The sequence below is a fragment of the Pseudorasbora parva genome, chromosome 4, assembly GCF_024679245.1.
Source record: "Pseudorasbora parva isolate DD20220531a chromosome 4, ASM2467924v1, whole genome shotgun sequence".
NCBI lineage: Eukaryota > Metazoa > Chordata > Actinopteri > Cypriniformes > Gobionidae > Pseudorasbora > Pseudorasbora parva.
The window spans coordinates 1,060,454-1,082,377 of NC_090175.1; the positions used below are offsets into that span (position 1 = coordinate 1,060,454).

Consider the following 21,924-nt stretch of genomic DNA (forward strand, 5'->3'; position numbering starts at 1 on the left):
CTCAGTCGAATGTGGTAGTGAACTATTAGATGATCAATAACTACTATTGTTTTCATAACTCCTACAGAACTACTAAGAGCTACTGTATAGAGGTTCATCATTAACGTGAATAATGCTTAATATATAATACATTCTAAAGTAAAGGTCATGGTAACCCACTAGTCCTGACTCAAGTGTTATTATCTGTTCCTATCACTGCATTCGTCTGCTATCAGTGGCTAGCTCTACAATCATGTACTGGAATTAGCAACGGAGACTTGGGTTTGCACACACGAGTGTTTTAAGGACAAAACCTGACACATGACTTGAAATAAATCATCTGAACAATGAATGGGAACTGTAATATGAGTGGAATAATGGACTCCGGTTCATTGAATAATGAGAAAATAATGAGGCACACCTGAGGTGTAACAGCATTTCAGTCCAAACACAGCTGATGGTTTTAAAACCAGTATGGTGAGATCTCGTCCTCTTTGACATGTTATCGCTCTTCCTCTTTCTCAAAGGCTCAACTCCAGAGGACATGAAACTGAACCCCATCATCATCATCATCATCACATGAGGAAATCCAGGAGCCTGTCCATCACGTGTGTGTGTGTGTGTGTGTGTGTGTGTGTGTTTAAGGGCTCATCTGTGTGTTCCTTGTTTGGCAATACTTGTGTCCTCACGTATATAGTATATATAATATATAGGTTCCTAGAGCACACAGGGCCTGAGTTACACACTTTCAAAAATGAATTTATGGGGAATAAAAGCGCCTATTTTTTTGGGGAGGTTATTGCAGCTTAGACAACATATTCTTAAATGTTTATGACTTTTAGCAGTGTTTTATGTAACTTTAAAGGGTTTCCTGTAAAATGACACCAACATTTTGAACCTAGACCACTGTATGTGTGTGTGGGAGGCTTTTCAATTTGGGTCGGCCAAATCCAGGCGGAAATCCCCAAAAATGGCCCTGAGTGTAAGAGGTTAATTCATTTAGGCATTAGTTTGTTATTGAATTTTTTTAGAATGTGCATTCTTTACATATGTCATCATACACGTTATAATCTTATACACACACCTATTGCTATTAGGCTCAATCGTCCCCTGTGCTGAGAACATCACACACATATTTCTCTATTTCAGGAGTTGTGCTGTGCCAACTTTCCTCTTCTTTTGTATATCAATTATGAAATGTATAATTTTACTATAAAGGATAGCTGTGGCGAATATAATCCAGCTCTTTACTCATGTGATTATATTCCTCCGGTGAACTGCAATGAGGAACATTTTCTTCATCTAATAAAAGGTGTTTTGGTGAACTTTATTTTGTTGTCTCATAATTTAACATTAGGATAGTTTCCAGACCAAACATCTGGATGTGGCTCCGGCTTGTCAGGCTAGGGATAATGCACAAACACTAATATTTTATTAATTTATATTAAAATCAAATCCCCAGTGACATCATGCTTGTCAATGATTTCCCGGACAGTGGAATGGCTGATATTTTGGAGATTTCCCAGACTCATATGCATCTACAACCTTCTTTCTGAAGGCCTCCGAGAGCTTTCACTCACTTCATCAATCAAGAGCAAACCAAACTAAATGTCTGAGGTTTAAATAAGACCGGCTCTCCAACCATCTTCTCATCTTTGGCACATGATATGGCACACCTCATTCTAACTTTAAGCATTTTAACTTATTAATAAATGTAGGGGTGTCCTTTTGTCCTCAACAAATATTGCATTTCTACAAATTCTTACAAATTCTTTTAAGTTTCAGTTTTGTTACTTTTGAGTATTATTATTTATATCACCTCCATCTCGCAATATTGCTCAAATAAAGATCCGATATGTTGAAAAAGACAAAGGTTTTCATGGGATGTCCTTTGTGTATCCTTTTAAAATATAAAACATGATGAGATTTCATGAGATGTAGTATGAATATCTGCGTGTGATTGCAGGTGCTGTGAGGAAAGAGTCAAACCTGATACTTTAGTCTGTCTGTTTTATACCTTATCATAAAGGTGCCAGGAAGAACCACAAATGGGCTTTCACACTGATGCCATAGAAGAACCATTTCTGGTTCCCCAAGAACCGTTTTGTGAAAGGTTCCTTAAAGAGCCATTTTTTCTGACCGTTTTATGGTCTAAAGAACCTTTTGTGCAATGGAAAGGTTCGTTGGATATTAAATGTTCTTCATGGACCCGCACAGCCTGCCAAAGAACCATTTAACTTTATTTTTAAAAGTGTACGTTTCTGATAGTGAGCCGGATCCAGATCAGATGGTGGACCTGAACCCTGAGATGACCACGACACAGCTCTGAATGTCAGCCAACACCACCACGATTAACCCCTAAAATAGGGAACATATCCTGAGGGATACCAACATTTGAGAGGCTGTGGGGAGAGGCAGGAAAGTGAAGGTCTCATTTCTTGGTTTGATGTTTGCTGTGAATATTGAGATATATTGACGTTGTTCAGTCATTCTTTGTGTAGCTCACGGGTAACATCTAAAAACAACATGACCACCTGATGTGGCAAATCTACTCCCCTTCAGATTAAAGAAGAGATATATTTCACATATTTACAATATTTGGAGGGGACTTACATGTTTGAAAAGTTGTGGTTAAGCATTAGCTTATTACGTTTATGTTGTATTTCTCATAATCCGTCTGATATGATTCACTGAATAAGAAAAGCTGGTTTGCAGTGCGTTACGACATTTTAATCCAACTTTTAAAACATTTCTTCTCTAAATAATAAAGTAAGACCTATCAATCAGAGGACAGAAGGCATGTTCTGGTCATATTGATCATTTATAGGCCCTAGAAATGTGTGTATGAAATATGAAGAGGCGTTACACTTATTGCTCAACAGAATTTGTCATAGAATGTTTAGTTTAAGTTATAAGAGAATAAATGTTGTAAAAAGTTTGCATTGCCAAACTAGGATTCTTTCCCAATGGATTATACGGCCAAAGGAGCGAAATATCCTCAATCTTCTCCAAAATAAGTCCTGTTTTGTGTTTAAATCCTGAAATTGTATTACTTGTGTCCTATAAGATGTCCTGAATAAATGTTGTGATGAGTCTTTATGGTCTTGCCCACAGCACAATGTGAGATCAGATCCTCAGCAAAGAGCAGAAGAAGCAGAAGTCGTCCGTCCGCACAGACCCGACGGCCAGCAATGAACGTGTCAAAGCAGGAGCTGCGAGGAACACAATGCATCATTACAGTCCCTGAGAAGCCAGCCGTCCAATCCTGGCTAAACCGCAGCGCTGCAGGACAGACTACAACTTCTCCTGACGGATCTGATCTTCAACCCGAGGGATATCCATCCACAATCAGCCTGAATCATAATCACACCATCTTCGCTCATTCGGCCAGAGGACAACTGAGCCTGCTTTCTCCCAAGGGTTTTTTCTCTCGGTCACCTGCTGGAGTTTGGGTTCCCGCTCAGCTCTGGTCTGCTTAGTGTGGCTCTAAAAGACACTTGGTAATATTGATATGACTGCGCGGACACGACTGGATGAGTGCAGAACTTGGACTGAACTGAGCTGGATGATGATACCACTGTTTTCTGCTCAGCTGCTTTATGGCCGGACTGACTTTGCTTCAGAATGGAGGATTTCTGCAACATTTCCTCTGATATTGAGCTGAATGAAATCAACATGGAGCTGATTCAGAGTTAATAAAGGAACTATTGTCTGCTGTAGAATAGCTTATACTTCAATTGAGCTCATTCATGATTGATGGACTTTACAAAGTTCCTGAGCGGATCAACCCTGAACTGACTTCAGCTGAATAATGTTCACACTGTCAGTCCAAATCTGATTATTGGTGTATCTGGGAAACTTTCTCCGTGTTCTGCCAGAAATAAAGAAGACTTGTTTGAGTCTTTTATTTGCCGTTGTCTCTCAGAGGATTGTGCGGCGCTGACTGCCGTATTTATATTAGTTATTAATAGCTGTGAGATTGATCATCTACTGTGTGGAAGCTTATGGGTGGAAATATTCAATCTCAAATGTAATACACAAAATCATGTATTTCTGTATTTAAATTGACATTTTACAATACATATGTGCAACGGTTGATGCCAAATTAAAATGGGATTATATCATTTACATTTGCTGTTTCCCGCACTAGCTTTAATATTTCAATGAAATACATATTTTAACGCTTTATAAGTTGCGAAATGAAAATGTTGTAGAGAATTGATTAGATATGTTTAACAAGTCAAAGCTAAAACTGCAGTAAAATGATCATTTAAATGTTCTTCTGCATATTATACATATATCAATATTTAAATACTTCTACTATTACTACTATTATTAGTCATTTCTGCTTATGTTTGTTTTATTGCTGTTACTATTACTGATTTATTATTGTTGTTTCTGTAATTACTTTAAAAAATAATAATAATAATAACAAAAATAATAGTTCAGTGTGACTTCAAAATGCGTTGTGAGCCTAAGATATGGCAAAAGAAGAGCAAAATGGTGTTTCTTTTTTCTTGAATGCGTTTATGGCGAGCAATATTCAATCTGAAATGCAATATTCTGAGCAAAATGATCATTCAAACTCAATGATATCATTTACATTTGCTGTTTCCTACTCTAGTTTGAACACATATTTTAACGCTTTATAAGTTGCGAAATGAAAATGTCTTTCCCAAATGGATTCGATATGTTTAACATCTAGCCAAATGAGACTGAAATGTCATTTTTCCTAAATGCATCTAGACTCCCAGTTAAGACTCCTGCGGTTGCATTTATTGATCTGTTCTGCAATGAATGAAGCCAAACTCAATGAAGGCCCCGCCCTGCCCTGTCAATCACTGCATCAAGGCGGGGCCAGGCATGTTGGAGATGAATTCTGATTGTCATTAGAGACGTGAGCGATTAGTGAAGATGTTCCTCTGGCTCTCCTTTATCAGGGTTTGAGGAGATCATATCAGTTTGATGCTCTCTCTTTTCCAGCTCTATTCCTCCTCCTGTCCTTCATCCCAGAGTCTCTGATCATCCATCTTCAGTCCTGAGGCTTGTTTTCTACCATCACTCCTCCGCTCTTTCTCAAGTCCTGCTCACTTTTACAACATTTATGCTTCAGTAGATTAAAGTCCCAGTGCCACTGCTGTGTTCGAGCACAAATACTGTCTAGAAGAGGATTCATGGCATATTGATATTGAGCACAGGTGGGACTTAATGGGACACTTTTCTTCATTTATTCTCATTATTTTAATGAGTAGTATTTATTCACATTAATGTCCTAGTGCAGTGCCCTTCATTTGGTTTAGAAACATTTCTTATATATCTGTGATCAAAATACATCCATATGCACCATTTGGAAAAAGAAAACCCAAGCTTCATATTCAGAATGCCAAATATTTGCCTTGTGTGAACTCGTGGTGTGTGATTATTGACAGATGAACCCCGTCAGGAAACTAAAGGAAGAGGAAGAAGAGAGATGGGCGATGGTTATGTGTTGTTTCCGCCTGAGGTCTCTGCGCATGCGCGGTCTGAGGAAACGCCTGTGTGTCCGAAACCGAAAGTACAGACTCGACTCTCATGACAAGGAAACATTTCGAGTTGATGTCGCCTTCAGAAATGTGATCACTCCTACACTTCTTAAATCGTGATTACGAGCTCATCCCATTCAGATTTTGAAATGTGAGCGCGTTCATGTGCATTTTTAACTCGTATTGACTATAATTCAGAGAGCACGTGAATGCAGCATAAAACCGGACACATCTCGGTAAGTTCCGTTATCATCTTCTGATATCATGTCATATTATTGCTCAGTGTTTTCGCATCGCGTCGCTATCATAATAAACTCCATCTGGAAACTTTAGCGGACATTAATGGAGTTTCCCGCGTGGAAAATTTAACACCAAAGGAAATGAAGTAAATTTACTGAACTAAGCTGAGTCAAATTTACAAAGTGCACAAGTACATATAACTTGGCCTGTTACATTTTATTGAGTCATTTTTACTTACAAATTGGATGTAGTTAATATAATTCAGTAAATCTATTGACTCTTTTTAATGCGGTTTACTTGTTTTATGCAGTGCTGGTTATTGTAAATTAAATTAAATGTTGCTTTTATAATGGGACACAATAATACTGTGACAATGTGCAGTCAAGGGTAATTTATTGACAAGAAATAAAAAATAAGCACATGCAGAAACATGTAGCTAATGCTTCAGTCAGGTTTAAATGTTTAAGATCGCTTCTTAATCTCTATCAAAACATTTTAAAAGCATTTAAAACTAAACACTGAAGCAAAACATGAAATACAAATTCAGAAATGTATAAATGTAAAAACATTCTTGAACAATTTTAGATTTAAACCCTCATTATCGTCTCAGATGTTGTAATACAACATAAGAAATCTGCCACTAATACAAGTGTAAATGTAAAGGTTACACACAGCATTCTGGATGTGACAGGGGACAGGTTTTCTCAAGGGTACAGTTCTCCACACTAAACAAAAAACAAGACAGATAATAGCTTTTGGGTGGAAACATGTAAAGTCAGTCAAGTTCCTTATTAGTATCAAAACATTAACAGACTACTGTTACAATTAAAGCCAATAAAGGGAGAGTTCCCCCAAAAATATACATCTGATGTTTATCTGCTTTCCCCAGGGGATCCAAGATATAGGAGACGTTTCTTCAGGAGAACACCGATGAAGATTTAACTCCAACTGCTGCAGTTTGTCAGTCGTATAATATGGGCTGTTTCGAATGCCATTTTTTGAGCTTCGAAGCTTCGGTGGGTGGGGCTAAATATATAATAATAGTGTCGGTTTGCATTTGTATCATCTTTCAGGACTTCACGTTTCACTCTTGGGCATCGTAAATGTGTTGCGGCAGACCCAGTGGAGTGCAGTGTTGCATTTGGTGCAATATGATCAGGTGGCACACATTCTTTAAATATTAATAAACATTTAATAATCTTTTAAATAGAACAGTTTCCGGTACGCATTACACGGGCAGGTTTATGCTCCGTAAACGGACAGTGCACAAGTGATACCAAACACAGTGTAGTGTAGTCTGGCTCCATTATCTTCATTCATTTTCTGAAGCCTTCGCCTTCAACTACATTAACGGGCCTCATATCCGTAGAGACAAACTCTACTACGGCATCTGTCATCTCTCTCTTTCTGTTCTCTGTTAACGGTTTGGGTTTTGTTGAGCATGTTGATGGCTGCGATACCTGTGGATGGACCTATAAACAAATTATTATCAGCCTGTGCTGCTGTATGGTTTTAAATAGTGTCGTATTTGCAATTAGCCTATTTATCATAGCAAATTAAGCGCATAAAAGCAGTTTTTTTTTTGTTTTGTTTTTTGCCGCGTGCTACTTACAGAACTCAGGTGATTTTTCAAACTTGTGGTGCTGTTGTGGAAGGCCAGTTTCAAATCGCATATTTGACACACTACCTTTGTCTTGTCATCCTCAGTTAATTTAAAGATCTCCCAAACAGCGGAGGTCTTGGGCATTTTGTACCGATTCAGTATGAGATGAAATAAATCAGTACGTTCGCCAACGGGTGGTTCAAGCATGAGTGAGAATGAGTCCGCGACGGAAGTCACGTGTAAAAAAAAAAAAACGAATATTCGAATCTCAAAACTGAAAATCGAATGCCACCTCACCGAACGAATATTCGATTATTCTAGGACAGCCCTACGTATAATATGTGTGAATGGAAACAATATCTATGAGAGCAAAAAAACATGCACAGACAAATCCATATTAGACCCTGCGGCTCGTGACGACACTAAGATGTCCTCAGACACGGACACCGGAAGTGATCTCTCACGCAGATCTCTACGCAGAGGTGGTAAAAGTACTCAAAAGTTATACTCGAGTGAAAGTATATATACCTCAATAAAAAAATACTCCAGTAAAAGTAGAAAGTCCTCCATTCAAACATCACTTGAGTAAAAGTACAAAAGTATCAGATTTAAAACGTACTCAAGTACCGAAAGTAAAAAGTAAATATTCAAATTAACTGTAAATATCAATAAGCAGATAACATCTTTTGGGACTGATATGCAATGCTTTAATTGAACAAATGATAAGATTAGATACTGCAATTAAGAATTTGTTAGATTTGCAATTAATGAGAGACAATTAACGCAGTATAGGGGTTAAACTTAAAATAGACATGTTCCATAACATTAGCTCCATCAAACAGATGAGATATTATTAACTAATTCAACATTAATTCAAAAGCCATAACCACAATGACATATTACGTAACAATTAGTTAATAGTCATGTGCCTCAACAAGTAAAGTCATACTATAATTCTGCCAATAGTTATGATTAATGATGAATTAAACACAACTGAGAGTCGGAATGCATGAATACATGAATTTACATTATTAGTTCATGTAATATGTTATTAGGGAATTAATGATGTCATATTTAATTAATAGTAATTCATATATTCCTTAATCTATTAATCATAGAGAATGTTCATTAGTTGCTGATGCAGTAATCATTAATAAATGGTTTAGTTCTTCATTAGTAATACATTAACTCATGATTATCTGTGCATTAGTTAGGCATGAATTATAATAGTGCACCTGTATTGTCAAATGTTACCGATGTTTTCATAGTAAATTGTGTGCCGCAAAATAAAAAAGTTGGGGAAGCACTGAGCTAACGTTAGTGTGGCAAACCTGACCCGTCAGCCTTGTCAAGTCTATACCCGACTGGATCATCCATGACCGACCAGACCGGTTTGGAGATCAAGTGTAATAAATACTTAATACTTGGAGCGGGCGTGGGGAAATGTACTGGAGTAAAAGGTAAACTTTGCCTTTAATTTTGTGGTGGAGTAAGAGTAAAAGTAGATGCAAATAAAATATACTCAAGTAAAGTACAGATCCCCCCAAAAAATACTTAAGTAAAGTATCAAAGATTACTAACCACCCCTGTCTCTACGCCAGATCATGTGCTCTGACCTCAGGTGATCGTCCGCTGAAGGCTATTGGACGTCACATTCGACGTCATCAATTATATAAATATTGTTGGGTTTCTCGCACAAACCGATCGTTTTGTGTCTTAGAACATCAACGTGTCGTCACAAGCCGGGTTGATATGGATTTCTCCGAGCATATTTTATTAACTCTTATGGATTTTGTTTCCATTCACATGCATTATATGACTGACAGACTGCAACGGTTGGAGCTAAACATATTATTCTGTGTTCAAATGAAGAAAAGAAGTCTCCTATATCTTGGACGCCCTAGGGGTGAGCAGATAAACATCAGATTTTCATTTTTGGGTGAACTATACCTTTAACCAAGCCACCAAATCAACTGTACCACCACGGAGAAGACTTCAGGACAACCATAAGCTGGTCTCTCTCTTCTGTCCCTCGCAACCGGTTTACATCAAATGCACAAAGGACTGGATGCACATGCTAAATATTCTGAAATGAAGAAAAAAGACACACACACAAAACAATAATCCGTAAACAGCACATATTTTAATATTAATATTTGCATTCACATCATTACTCTCACTAATTTGAGGATGAAAAATCATTTTGAAACCGCTGAAACATCTCTAACATAAAAAAACAAGCCCATCAGAGCGTCTGTGAGTTTTATATTAGTTTGCTGTTTAGTCTGTCGACCAGAATGTCATAACCCAAAGCGTGTTTAAAGAAATGATCAAAAGAGCTCAACGAAACGTCATCATAACTATCTAACGTCCCAAATCAGATAAGACACATTCAAACTTCTTGCATTAATGTAATACGAGGTTCTCGTCGCCATTTCCTCACAATAATGCTAGCATGTGACGCACAACATGAGAAATATACCCTGAGCACGAATGAAGGATTTGTTCTCTCGGTTTACTCAGTCGTGTCCACATTGTAACTACTAATATCATTTGTTCAATTTAACAAAAGCTAAAGTTAAACTGCTGACGTTCTAGGAAGTTAGCTCCTCATTAAAACACTCAAACTGTTGAAATATACAGAATTAGGTGATGACAGCACAACCAGTGCATGAAATTACATTTACTGAATAAAAAATAAGATAAAAATGGCCTATATAATGCTGTTTATTGCTGAGCTGTGGAGACCACGGACGAGACTTGCGTGCAGTGCAGATTGAGAAGCCCTCAGCGCTCGCGGTTCTTTCCGCGCATGCGCAGCTTCCTTGCTCCAAGACCACGTACATTTACTTGATTTTTTTTTAAATAGCTTCATGTACTTTATTAATTTGTGTAAATATGCCAGAAAGTCACAAGTGAAATGTACTTGTCTGTTGGATGTCTAATATTTACAAGTAAAAATTGAGTACATGTTTAGATTTTACTTAATACTCTCGAGTTTTCACTTTTACAAGATTATTCTTAGCAAAATATGCATCATTTTTCCTGTTTGATTTACTTTGCCATCAAATCATTTTTTACAGTGTCGGTATGAATTTAAACAAATTAGCATATCGTGACGTCACTGACTGGGTCTTCAAGCCGTGCCTTCGGGCGATGGGCTGATTGCAGGCTATATAGACCACAAACAGATTGAAATATTTGTCAAAAACATGTTTATTGCATAAATTTCAGGTGCATTCATTAAGAAAAGGGTCCAGCCACCGCTAGCTGTCATTGACTCAAAGCTGTCAACCCTCCCTTTTTCCCGGGTTTCTCACGTATTTTAGCTCTTTTCCCGCTGTCTTCCCGTTTTAGTATTTTCCCGTGATATGTTCCGTATTTATCCGCTCGATTGTGTTAACTCAGCACACGCAGCTATCTGTGTCTCTGGAGTGGCTTGCACTTGTTGCCAGACCAGCGCATCTGGTGATATAGACTAGTGTATCTGAAGATCAAAAAGCTAAAAGTTGTTTTTATGAATTCAGTTAATGAAGTCGCTATAACCAACTCTTTACTGGTAAATATTACAGTAGACAAACATCGCAGACAATGGCAGACCATTTTTATCAGACGTTATTTTATTTTTGTAATATTATGTATTGTCTCTCAGTTGTTTTGAAGAGACACTGCCCCTCTTTCCTCCTTCTTGACAGCCTACATTTACAATAATAGCTTTGATGAACGTTAATGATGAAAAAGGTTTAATAATCGTGATGGTTTGGATTGTTGTTCCTGCCGTCGAGCCACAGCCGTTCACTAAATCAGTGTTTCCCTTTTTTCAGTCATGGCACCCTTTGGAAATGTTCTAATGTTGTGACCCCCCATACATACGTTACGCTAGGGGTGTAACGGTACAGATTGATCACGGTTCGGTTTGTATCGCGGTTTCAGGCTCACGGTTTCAGTACGCTTTGGTATTTGCCATGCTCAGGGACAGAAAGAACTACTGTCACATAAAAATAAAGAAAATAAGAACAAAACACTGAAATACAAGCAGCAGCACAAGCAATGCTTTTCAGGTTTTTCAGGAGGGTCTAACATTAGTGTTTAGGTAGAGAAATGGAATAAATGAATCAAATGTAAAATAACTGCACATTTAACTGTTGAAATTAAAGATTAATCCTTATTAAACTTCAAGAGCAGTGAGTGATGTCCTTATCTTCTGTTTGACATTAAACAGACAGCAGTAAAGGCTACTGCCCCTTTAAGAGCTAATACAGGGATATGCTCGTCTCTCTCCACTGGATAAAGTCCTCTTAAGGCATATTCAGATTATGTCTGCTGGATACTCATCAAGATGGACACGCTGACATACTTACTGTGTGAGTTTGTCCGTTCAAGCGCAAGACTTGAAGAACTCAACATGTGCGCGCTGTGAGACGTGTGTGTGCTTCTGGACGAGCGCAGAGACAGATCTTCTCACTGCAGAGAGTTCTCATTCGCGTCTTCTGGCGAATATTCTGGGTGATGATGGTGAAAATGACTGGTCATACGGCAGCACTCGCATGCATTGAACACAGTTTACAAAGAGAGACCGTTTTGCCCACGGTTTTCTTTTATTATCGCTGTTGTAGTGTAGCCTATCACTGAGGAGCCAGCACGTGTCTCCATCGACAGAACCGCACATAAAGCATTATTCTTCAAGTTACAACCAGTGCCGCCGCTCGCACCACGCGCAGTCGAGCAGAACACACGCTACCCATAGCAACGCGTTAGGACAACGACATTTCAGACCGACAGAGACGAGATAAACGGCTTTTCCGCCATTTGTTACTGTTTTGTACACGTTGTTATATTAATTATAATTCAAATTCTGTTTTATTGGCCACAATATAGTAATGATGAATGTTGAGAGGGGCACTTTTGATTAACTTTCAGAAAGGGCAGGGGCTCAAACCCCCAAAGCCCTCGCCTCTGCAGTGCTCTTGCCTGGTGTGTGTAACGTGTGTGTAGCGTGTCCATGGTCCTGACTCCTATTTTAGTACTTTTGTATTAGTTGTTTGAAGAGTACAAAAAGAAATTGGTCAGTCTTAAAGCAAATTTACAACCGGCAAGTCGGTCGGTCGGACTAAAAGGAAAATAATAATAATTTGAGTCGGCCCTAAATTGACAGGGTCGGTCGGGTTACGGCAAACAGGAATATTTTTAAGGATGGCCTAAAGACAGCCAGAAGATGGCACCCTTTATCTGTGCATCCGATATTACAAACCCCACACCGGATTATGGGAAAGTGTTTAAACACCGGGAAAAATATTGGTAGAGCTGATTATCGGTTTAATCTCTACGGATGAGATCTTCACCATCAGCTTCTGGACTTCATGAGGAAAAGATCAGCCACAAACCGCAACTCCACAGTCTGAAGCTCTAGAATATCATGGGGGGTGTGTGTGTGTGTGTGTGTGTGTGTGTGTGTGTGTGCGTGTGTGTGTGTGTGTGTGTGTGTGTGTGTGTGTGTGTGTGTGTGTGTGTGTGTGTGTGTGATATTAATAATTGTGTGTCTTCTTTGTGTTTCCATGTGCAGGACTGAAGTCAGTTTCTCATTATGGAGAACAGAGAAAAGAGGAAGAGTCAGAGATCTTCATCTCCAGAATCCGGCTGTGTGTCTGTGAAGAGTGACAGATCAATGCCTGATCCTCCTCTTAAATTCAGTGATGAAGCAGTGACCTCTGACCCCAGTGATGGAGCAGTGACCTCTGACCCCAGTGATGAAGCAGTGACCTCTGACCCCAGGTAAGGACAAGCGTGGGTGAATTGGCTGAGCTGTTTTCTGGGAGTCAAACACACACTAAATGCACTCAGAGAGCTGAGATTTGTAATAGGGCTGTGCCTGAAACTAACGATCATTTTGATAAAGGATTAATTTATAGATTTATTTATTCAATGAACCAGAAGAAACCGAGATGCTGCCCTCGCTCACTTAAGCTTTTGCTTCAGAGCCAAGCGTTTGATTGATTCTGCTCTTCAATCTTCAGCTCAAGTGCTCTACAAACCCAGAAGAATCACACTGAACCCTTTGTAACTTTTCCTTTAATACCAGACCAAGACAAAGCATCCCCAAAGTGAGTCAGGAGCTTACTGTCAGACTAGGGTCCTCTCGGTAGTTTAGCCAAACTCAAACTCTCAAACTCAGTTTACTGGAGGCTGACTCTGGGCCGCATCAATTATTCCACACAAAAGAGCACAACTCATCCAATCTGCTCAATCTTTATCATTAACAGTTCTTCAGCATGAGCTGTTCTTCATGAACATCAATGGTTCTTCATGAACACAGGCTTCTCTTGCCTAGACCATTTAACAAATATAGCCTAGAGAAATTAAATCATTATGCAATAATGCAATAATGAATGATTTGAATTGAATTAAAATAATAGACTAATGCAAAGCAAGGCCGTAACCAGGTCAAACAGAACAGGGAACTAAACTCTAGTTGGGAGATAATCTTTGTGGGACTATTTGCAAACAATATTTGCATTACTTTGAGTCAAATATATTATTAGTCCTGAGATTCTTCGCATGAGAGAATAAATACGTAGATTAATATTTGAGTTCCCCAGTGGTCTAGTGGAAGAGTTTCAGTAAACCGTCTCAAAGGTTCAGAGTTTCTAATCCGCTCTCATATAGTTTATTTATTCTTCATTCAAATCAAAGATGTTCATCAATGATTGTATATTGAGATCAGGACACGTTACATTTGTGTGTGTGTGTGTGTGTGTGTGTGTGTGTGTGTGTGTGTGTGTGTGTGTGCGTTTAGTTTTGTGATTTCACCAGAAAGAATAGTCTCTCTCCTAGCGGTGTAAGAAAATATCGATACACGTGAATATCGTGATATTATGTTTGGCGATACTGTATCGATTCTCAAAAACGCTGTATCGATATTTATATATTTATTTATTTACATCCAAGATTCGTGGCTTTGTGTTCGGTTTAAACCACAGACTGTGTAACACCCAACCACTAGATGGCAGTGTTATCTCAGAACGTATAACGGACGCGGAGCCGGAGAAGCGCAAGGTGAAAGTGCATCACTAGTGTTTACATTAGCAAACTCAGCTCTCAAGACGATAGCATTATTCCGCTCCTGCAGAACACAGAGCTGAAGTGTGGACTCATGTTGGCTTCAGCTATAAAGAAGCCACTAAGGAAATCGACAAGAATCATTTTGTTTGCAAAATAGGCAAAGTCATAATCTAATCCTCGGGAAACACATTGAAACAGAGCTCGCTTAACATCCTGACGTCACCCGCGCTGCTGAGAAGCGTTTCGATAGAATGTCCTGCACGCTTTCCTCTCCGTAACAAAATAAACACACTCCAAAACTGACAGCGGTGGCAGGAGAACGAAAGATAATAGCGATGTGGATATGATGACCAGCTCTGCAGCTCAGTAACGTTACCTGAAATAGCACTTTATACAATAGACTGCTTTATAGAAAACAGCTTTAGGCCCCGATCACACAGAACGCGTTTTTCAGGTTCGAAAACGCGAGGCGCACTGCACTCCCTTTTTTGGTCGGCGTTCTCTCATTCAGAAATGAGCAGTGCGCTTTAATGTTTCTAGGCAACCCCCGAATCACCTGTACTGTCAGTCAAATCAATGTAACGGTCAACACAACGGAAGGCCCGCCTCTTCATTCATTCGATTGGACAACAGAACATAAGCGCGATGATGTTACACGCTTTTCCGCTCAGAGTGAACTTTTTTTCAACTTCACGCGCTCCTTCAGAAACGCGAGGCGCCCAGGGCGCATAAGCAGCGCGCATAACGCTCTCTGCCAACCGAAACCCATTAAAAAAAGGCTTCACGCTGCAAAAACGCGTTCTGTGTGATCGGGGCTACTGTGTTAAGTAAGTTTAATATATCGTAACCCCTGTATCGTGATACGTATTGTATCGCCAGAGTCTTGGCAATACACAGCCCTACTCTCTCCGCAACGGCATTAAGCGATAGAGTGAAGCGCTCGTGTGTGTGTGTGTGTGTGTGTTTGTGTGTGTGTGTGTGTGTGTGTGTGTAAAGACTGCATGAGCCAAAAGAGAATGTAAACCCCGCCTACTCTGATTGGATTGGCCATCTGAGCGCTGTTAGACCACATTAGTTTCGACTCTCAGCCTCAGATTCTGTTCCTGTCAATCACGCGGTGTCAACCAATTATACTGAATGAGGGAGGGCCGAGCTACCTCACACACACACACACATACACACACACACACACAAAGTGAGGCAGCAGGCGCCGCACACACAACGACTCGGCAAAAGGTGATTTTCAGAACAATGCGCGAGTTTGAGACCCGTCTTCAGTTCTGACAGTTTCTCCAGTCTTACACATTACATTCCAAACCAAACAACACGCAGCTGAAACGACTAAATTAAACATTATAATAGACAAAAATAAAAGCATGGGGTCGGCTGTGAGAAACACACATTCTCTCTGAAGATAGTAATTGGATTAAACCGGCTCGTTTCGTTCAAAGGGGTAAATAGGCTACAGTATCCCTCCTTTCATACAAATATGATTACTTGTGTTACATGTTGACCTTCATTTCATTTCTAATATGAAATATTTTAACAAAATGCATATTTTATTTACGCATCATCACATTTATGTTGTCAAGTTATGAAAAATGCAAATTCGATGTGCAATGCAAACGTGTTGAACTGAAACTGAAATGAAACATTAATTGTCCAGAAATAAAAGACTGAATAGATTATGTTGATCTATATTTTAATGTATTCAGTTTTTTCATATTCTTAAATGTGTGCACTCTTGTTGTTTCATCAGTGTGTTCAGAGATGATCAGACTGGAGACCAGGATTCTCCTCAACCAGTGAATGATGAACTCCAGAGAGTCAAAGACAGACACAAAACCATCATGAAGAACAAGTATGAGAGATTATTTGAGGGACTGAAACTCCAGGAGAATGAAGCCCTCCTGAACAGGATCTACACACAGCTCTACATCATAGAGGGAGAGAGAGAAGGAGTGAATGAAGAACATGAGGTTTCACGGATGGAGAGAACAGCCAGAACACAACACTCACAAGACACTCCAATCTACTGCAATGACATCTTTACAGCCTCAGCTGAACCAGGACGTGAGGAGAAACAGCAGATCAAGACTGTTCTTACTAAAGGCATCGCTGGAATCGGAAAAACCGTCTCTGTGCAGAAGTTCATTCTGGACTGGGCCGAGGGAAGAGCCAATCAGGCTGTAGATTTCATGTTTGTGCTTCCATTTCGAGAGCTGAACTTGATCCGAGATCATCAGTACAGTCTTCACAGACTTCTGCTGGACTTTCATCCTGAACTTCACGATCTGGACCCAAAGATTTATGAGGAGTGTAAAGTTGTGTTCATCTTTGATGGTCTGGATGAAAGCAGAATCAAACTGAGGTTTTCAGACACTCAGGAAGTTTCTGATGTGACTGAGACTTCATCAGTGGATGTGTTGATGCCAAAGGAAGTTTCTGATGTGACTGAGACTTCATCAGTGGATGTGTTGATGTCAAAGGAAGTTTCTGATGTGACTGAGACTTCATCAGTGGATGTGTTGATGCCAAAGGAAGTTTCTGATGTGACTGAGACTTCATCAGTGGATGTGTTGATGGCAAAGGGAGTTTCTGGTGTGACTGAGACTTCATCAGTGGATGTGTTGATGTCAAAGCTCATGAAAGGAGAGATGCTTCCCTCGGCTCTCATCTGGATCACCTCCAGACCAGCAGCAGCCAATCAGATCCCCTCCAAATACATCAACCGTCTGACAGAGATTCAGGGATTCAATGAGCCTCAGAAGGAGGAATATTTCAGGAAGAGAATCAGGGACGAGCATCAAGCCAGCAGAATCATCTCCCACATCAGAAGAGCAAGAAGCCTCCACATCATGTGCCACATACCTGTCTTCTGCTGGATCTCATCCACTGTGCTTCAAAAGCTCCTGGAAGAAGATCTGAGCGCAGAAATCCCTCAAACTCTGACTGAAATGTACATCCACTTCCTGCTGATTCAGATCAACATGAGGAATCAGAAGTATGAAGAGAGAGATCCAGAGAAACTCCTGCCGTCCAACAGAGAAGTGATTGTGAAACTTGCTGAAGTGGCTTTCAATCAGCTGATGAAGGGCAATGTGATGTTCTATGAGGAGGACCTGAGAGAGAGCGGCGTAGACGTCACTGACGCCGCAGTGTATTCTGGGATCTGCACTGAGATCTTTAAGGAGGAATCTGTGATTCATCAGAGGAAAGTCTACAGCTTCATTCATCTGAGCCTCCAGGAGTTTCTCGCTGCTTTCTATGTGTTTTACTGCTATTTAACAAAGAACACGGAGCCACTGCAGCTTCTGAATGAAGAATATGATCATGAAAGTGACTCTGATTCTGAATATAGCATTTACTCTGAATATGACACTGACGCTTTCTATGATCTACTAACATCAGCAGTAAATAAAGCCCTCAGGAGTGAGAATGGACGGCTGGATCTGTTCCTGCGGTTCCTGCTGGGCGTCTCTCTGGAGTCCAATCAGAGACTCTTACAGGATCTACTGACACACACAGAGAACAGCTCAGAGGACATCAGGAGAATCACACAGTATATTCAACAGAAGATCAAAGATGATGATAACCATTATGATGATGATCATCTCTCAGCTGATCAATCCATCAATCTGTTCCTCTGTCTGCTGGAAGTGAAAGATCAGACTCTGTCCAGAGAGATTCAGGAGTTTGTGAAATCAGACAAACGCTCAGAGGAGAAACTCTCTCCTGGTCACTGCTCAACAATCGCCTACATGCTTCAGATCTCAGAGGAGCCGCTGGATGAGCTGAACACCAGTAAATACAACACATCAGATGAGGGCAGAAGAAGACTGATACCAGCTGTGATCAACTGCAGAAAAGCCCTGTGAGTGTTCATTATTCACTAATGAAGAGTCATGATTAATAATGAATCTGACACATTAATTCTCCTCCCTTCACATCGTGCCACAGTTTATTCATTATTATTATTATTATTATTATTATTATTATTATTATTATGTATACATCTACAAGACACAAATGTATGTCAAATAACAACGACTGACATTTGCAGAATTATATCAAAGCACAAGAAAGTGAAAGAAACAAACTGTAATACTAGACAACAAATAAAAAGCAGTTAAAGGGATCCCCTGGTGTTGAGACTTGTATGGCTTAATATAACATAAATGATGTCTCTTACTGAATTATGTGGTAGAAAACCCATGAAAGATCTACGTTATTTAAAAAAATCGATTTTATATTTGGACCATGGGCGGCGCCATTTTGTTTGCGTTCTAGGTTGATGACGTAGAATGGTTGAACTCCTCAATCAGCTGGCGTTACCCGTAGCTATTTTTAACTTGTGTAATCTAATTATTTTTGACTTGTGTAGGTGAGTTTGTGTGCACATGTATGTTTGAGTTTGTTTTAAGTACAATTACAAAGCAATTCATTGGTTTTGTTTAACTCTGAAACAATTTTCGAGTTGCGTTGTGGTAAAAATAGCTACGGGTAACGCCAGCTGATTGAGGAGTTCAACCACTCTACGTCATCAACCTAGAACGCAAACAAAATGGCGCCGCCCATGGTCCAAATATAAAATCGATTTTTTAAATAACGTAGATCTTTCATGGGTTTTCTACCACATAATTCAGTAAGAGACATCATTTATGTTATATTAAGCCATACAAGTCTCAACACCAGGGGATCCCTTTTAATAACTGGGAATAATTCGTTGTTAAAGGTCCCATGGCATGGATTTTTATTATTATTTTATAATGTTTCCTGAGGTGTAATTATATTGTTAGTATGTTTTTACATCAAACATTTTCATAATTTAGAAATAAAAGGCATTTTTTCTATACTGATATTAGCCCTTTTTACATTTGAAATAGGGATTTTCTTTAGGAAATATTGTAGTGAGTTGGCAAAAAAGAGGAAAATAGAAGAGGATAAAACTCTACTTTGTTCTCCAAAAGAGTAGAAGATTTACCAGAACTCGATAAAGCAGAGTTTACTGTGCAGAAACTTAAACTAGAGGAAATTTACAAACAAAAGGCAGAAGGAGCTTTCATAAGATCTCGAAGGGAATGGCTTGAAGAGGGGAAAGAGCTCTGCTTACTTTTGTAGACTTGAGAGGAAACAAGAAAAAAATAATTATATTGAAAAATTGAGGATTAATGGTAATATTGTGGAGGACCTTAACATTATTGCAGATTTTTGCTCTGAGTTTTATAGTAATTTATATGCATCTAATTTTTGTCAACAATCTACATCTGAGTTTTTTGAGTCCCTACATAATATGAAGACGATTAGTAATGAAGAATTCAACTCATGTGAAGCCCCAATTAGTTTACAAGAAGTTACTGAGGCCATTCATTCTTTGAAAAATAATAAATCCCCTGGAACAGACGGCTTAACTGCTGAATTTTATAAAGCATTTAGCAAGAGTTTAGCTCCTTTCTTATTTGAAGGATTTACAGAGAGCATAGAAAGAGCCTCGCTCCCTCCGACTTTGTGTCAAAATCATCAAAATTAAAAGAAATAAACATTTGAAATATATCCATCCGTTTGAAGTGAGTGAATAATAAACAAGTTTCACTTTTTTATGATATTCTAATTTATATATATATATGTGTGTGTGTATATTAGTGGTGAGCCATTATCAGTGTTAATCTATTCTTAAAGTTGGGTTGGCAGCTGAGTCTATACTACGCAAGCTATGATGACTTTCACTTTGATATTTTAGGGCGGATATATATACCTAGCTAAATTGCACTGTAGGGGGTCAGAACGAGTCTTCAAACATGTGTGTGCCTACTGTGAAATTACCACATCAAACGTGACGTGCTAACATGGATGCAGCTATGAAGCCGTCGGTTTGCTTAAGGGAAATGTTATTTGAAAGAAACTTCCCAATGGAAACCTCGACAAGACTAAGGTTGTGTGCAATGCAGAATTAGTTTACCGTAGGAGTTCTTCCAGTCTCGAGTACCACCTAAACGCACACTTTTGTCATTCTGATTGAAAGATTTAGTGGGCTGTTTACATGAGACGTTATCTAAACCGATCTGGGGTTTACATGTGCTGACTCATTTTGTGACATGAGCACACAGTTTGTCAGATTCATCAGAAATCAGCAGCTGGAATGAGTTACCGGTTGCCATAGCAGCTCTCAACGGCCACCAGGACTTATAAGGTTTTATAAAAGCTATTTATTTTTTGTAAAGTGTAATAATCATCTCAGAAAAATAAATTCTTCTGTCAGGGGCAGTTGAAGTAAAAAGTGCCTTGGACAATAAACGCTGTCATGATATGAGGGTGTAGCCAGGCTGTGTCTGTCATTATTCCAGCTTTATCTTCATAACTTCTTACACTCAAACAAATAAAAAGTTTACCCCTCAGAAAAAATGGCTTTCCTCTCTTTGTCGACATTATAGTCTGGGGTGAGCGCGCCGCACACTGTATATCACGTCACATGAGGACAAACACTCAAAAGTAATCAGGTCAGGTCGTTCACATGGTGGAATTTTTTGTTTGATCAGTTCATGAAAAGGTTTATACCATCCCTCTTAAACTGATTGCAATTTCATTCAGTTTGGGCTGTTGTATTCTGATTAAGGTGTGTATATGGAGCATTTCCATTTGGATTGGACTTTTAAACCGATTACAGTGCTCCATGTAAACGCACCTATTATTTGGGTACCACACATATTCTGAATGCCTTCATCAGAATTCAGATAAGCCATTTTAATCTAGATTAATTCCAAGATTACAGTGAGATTAATCTAAATAATAAAAAAAATCTATGCCCACCAGTTATTTATATATATACACACAGTGGGTACGGAAAGTATTCAGACCCCCTTTAATTTTTCACCCAGCCATTATAACTATAGCCAGTTATATTGCAGCCATTTGCTAAAATAATTTTCTCATTAATGTACACACAGCACCCCATATTGACAGAAAAACAGACATTTTTGCCAATTTATTAAAAAGAAAAACTGAAATCTCACATGGTCTTAACCCTTTAGGCGTCAGAGGTTTTTTCCTAAAACGTTCAATTTTGACATCTTCATTTCAAAAGGCTATATCTTAAAAGTGATAAAAGATAGAAACTTTCTGTTAATTAGAGACATATTAAGGAGGACCCTAAGTTTATGTAGAAATTACATTTTCCCATCTAATTTGCATATTATGACGTCATAACGTTGGGGCAATCTTGGATTATAGAATTTTCGTGAAAAGCCACATGTTTAAATGATAAAATGCAGCACTTCTATCCCCCCCAAAATGTCTCTTACCTTCTTTATTGCACAATACTGAATGTTCAGGTAATTAGGAAATAGTAAACAAACTGTGTAAATCATTACTAATAAATGGTAGAAACAAACCGAATGCATGTAGCGGTTTACCTTTTGCTGTAGAGATTTTCCATTTACTACATACAGTAAACACTCTGATTCCATATATAGGGCACATATATATTATATATTATATATTACGCTTAATACCCCCTTTGCCCAG

General features: G+C 38.9%; 1 long non-coding RNA gene and 1 pseudogene across 1 annotated transcript; both read left to right on the top strand.

Annotated features, from left to right (window-relative positions):
- LOC137073693 (uncharacterized) overlaps positions 1-21,924 on the top strand; it is a 171,761-nt pseudogene that overhangs the window by 50,388 nt on the left and 99,449 nt on the right.
- Positions 1,732-3,886, top strand: LOC137072616 (uncharacterized). The gene is made up of 2 exons (XR_010904653.1): positions 1,732-2,407; positions 3,094-3,886. It is a non-coding gene; the product is annotated as an uncharacterized lncRNA (long non-coding RNA).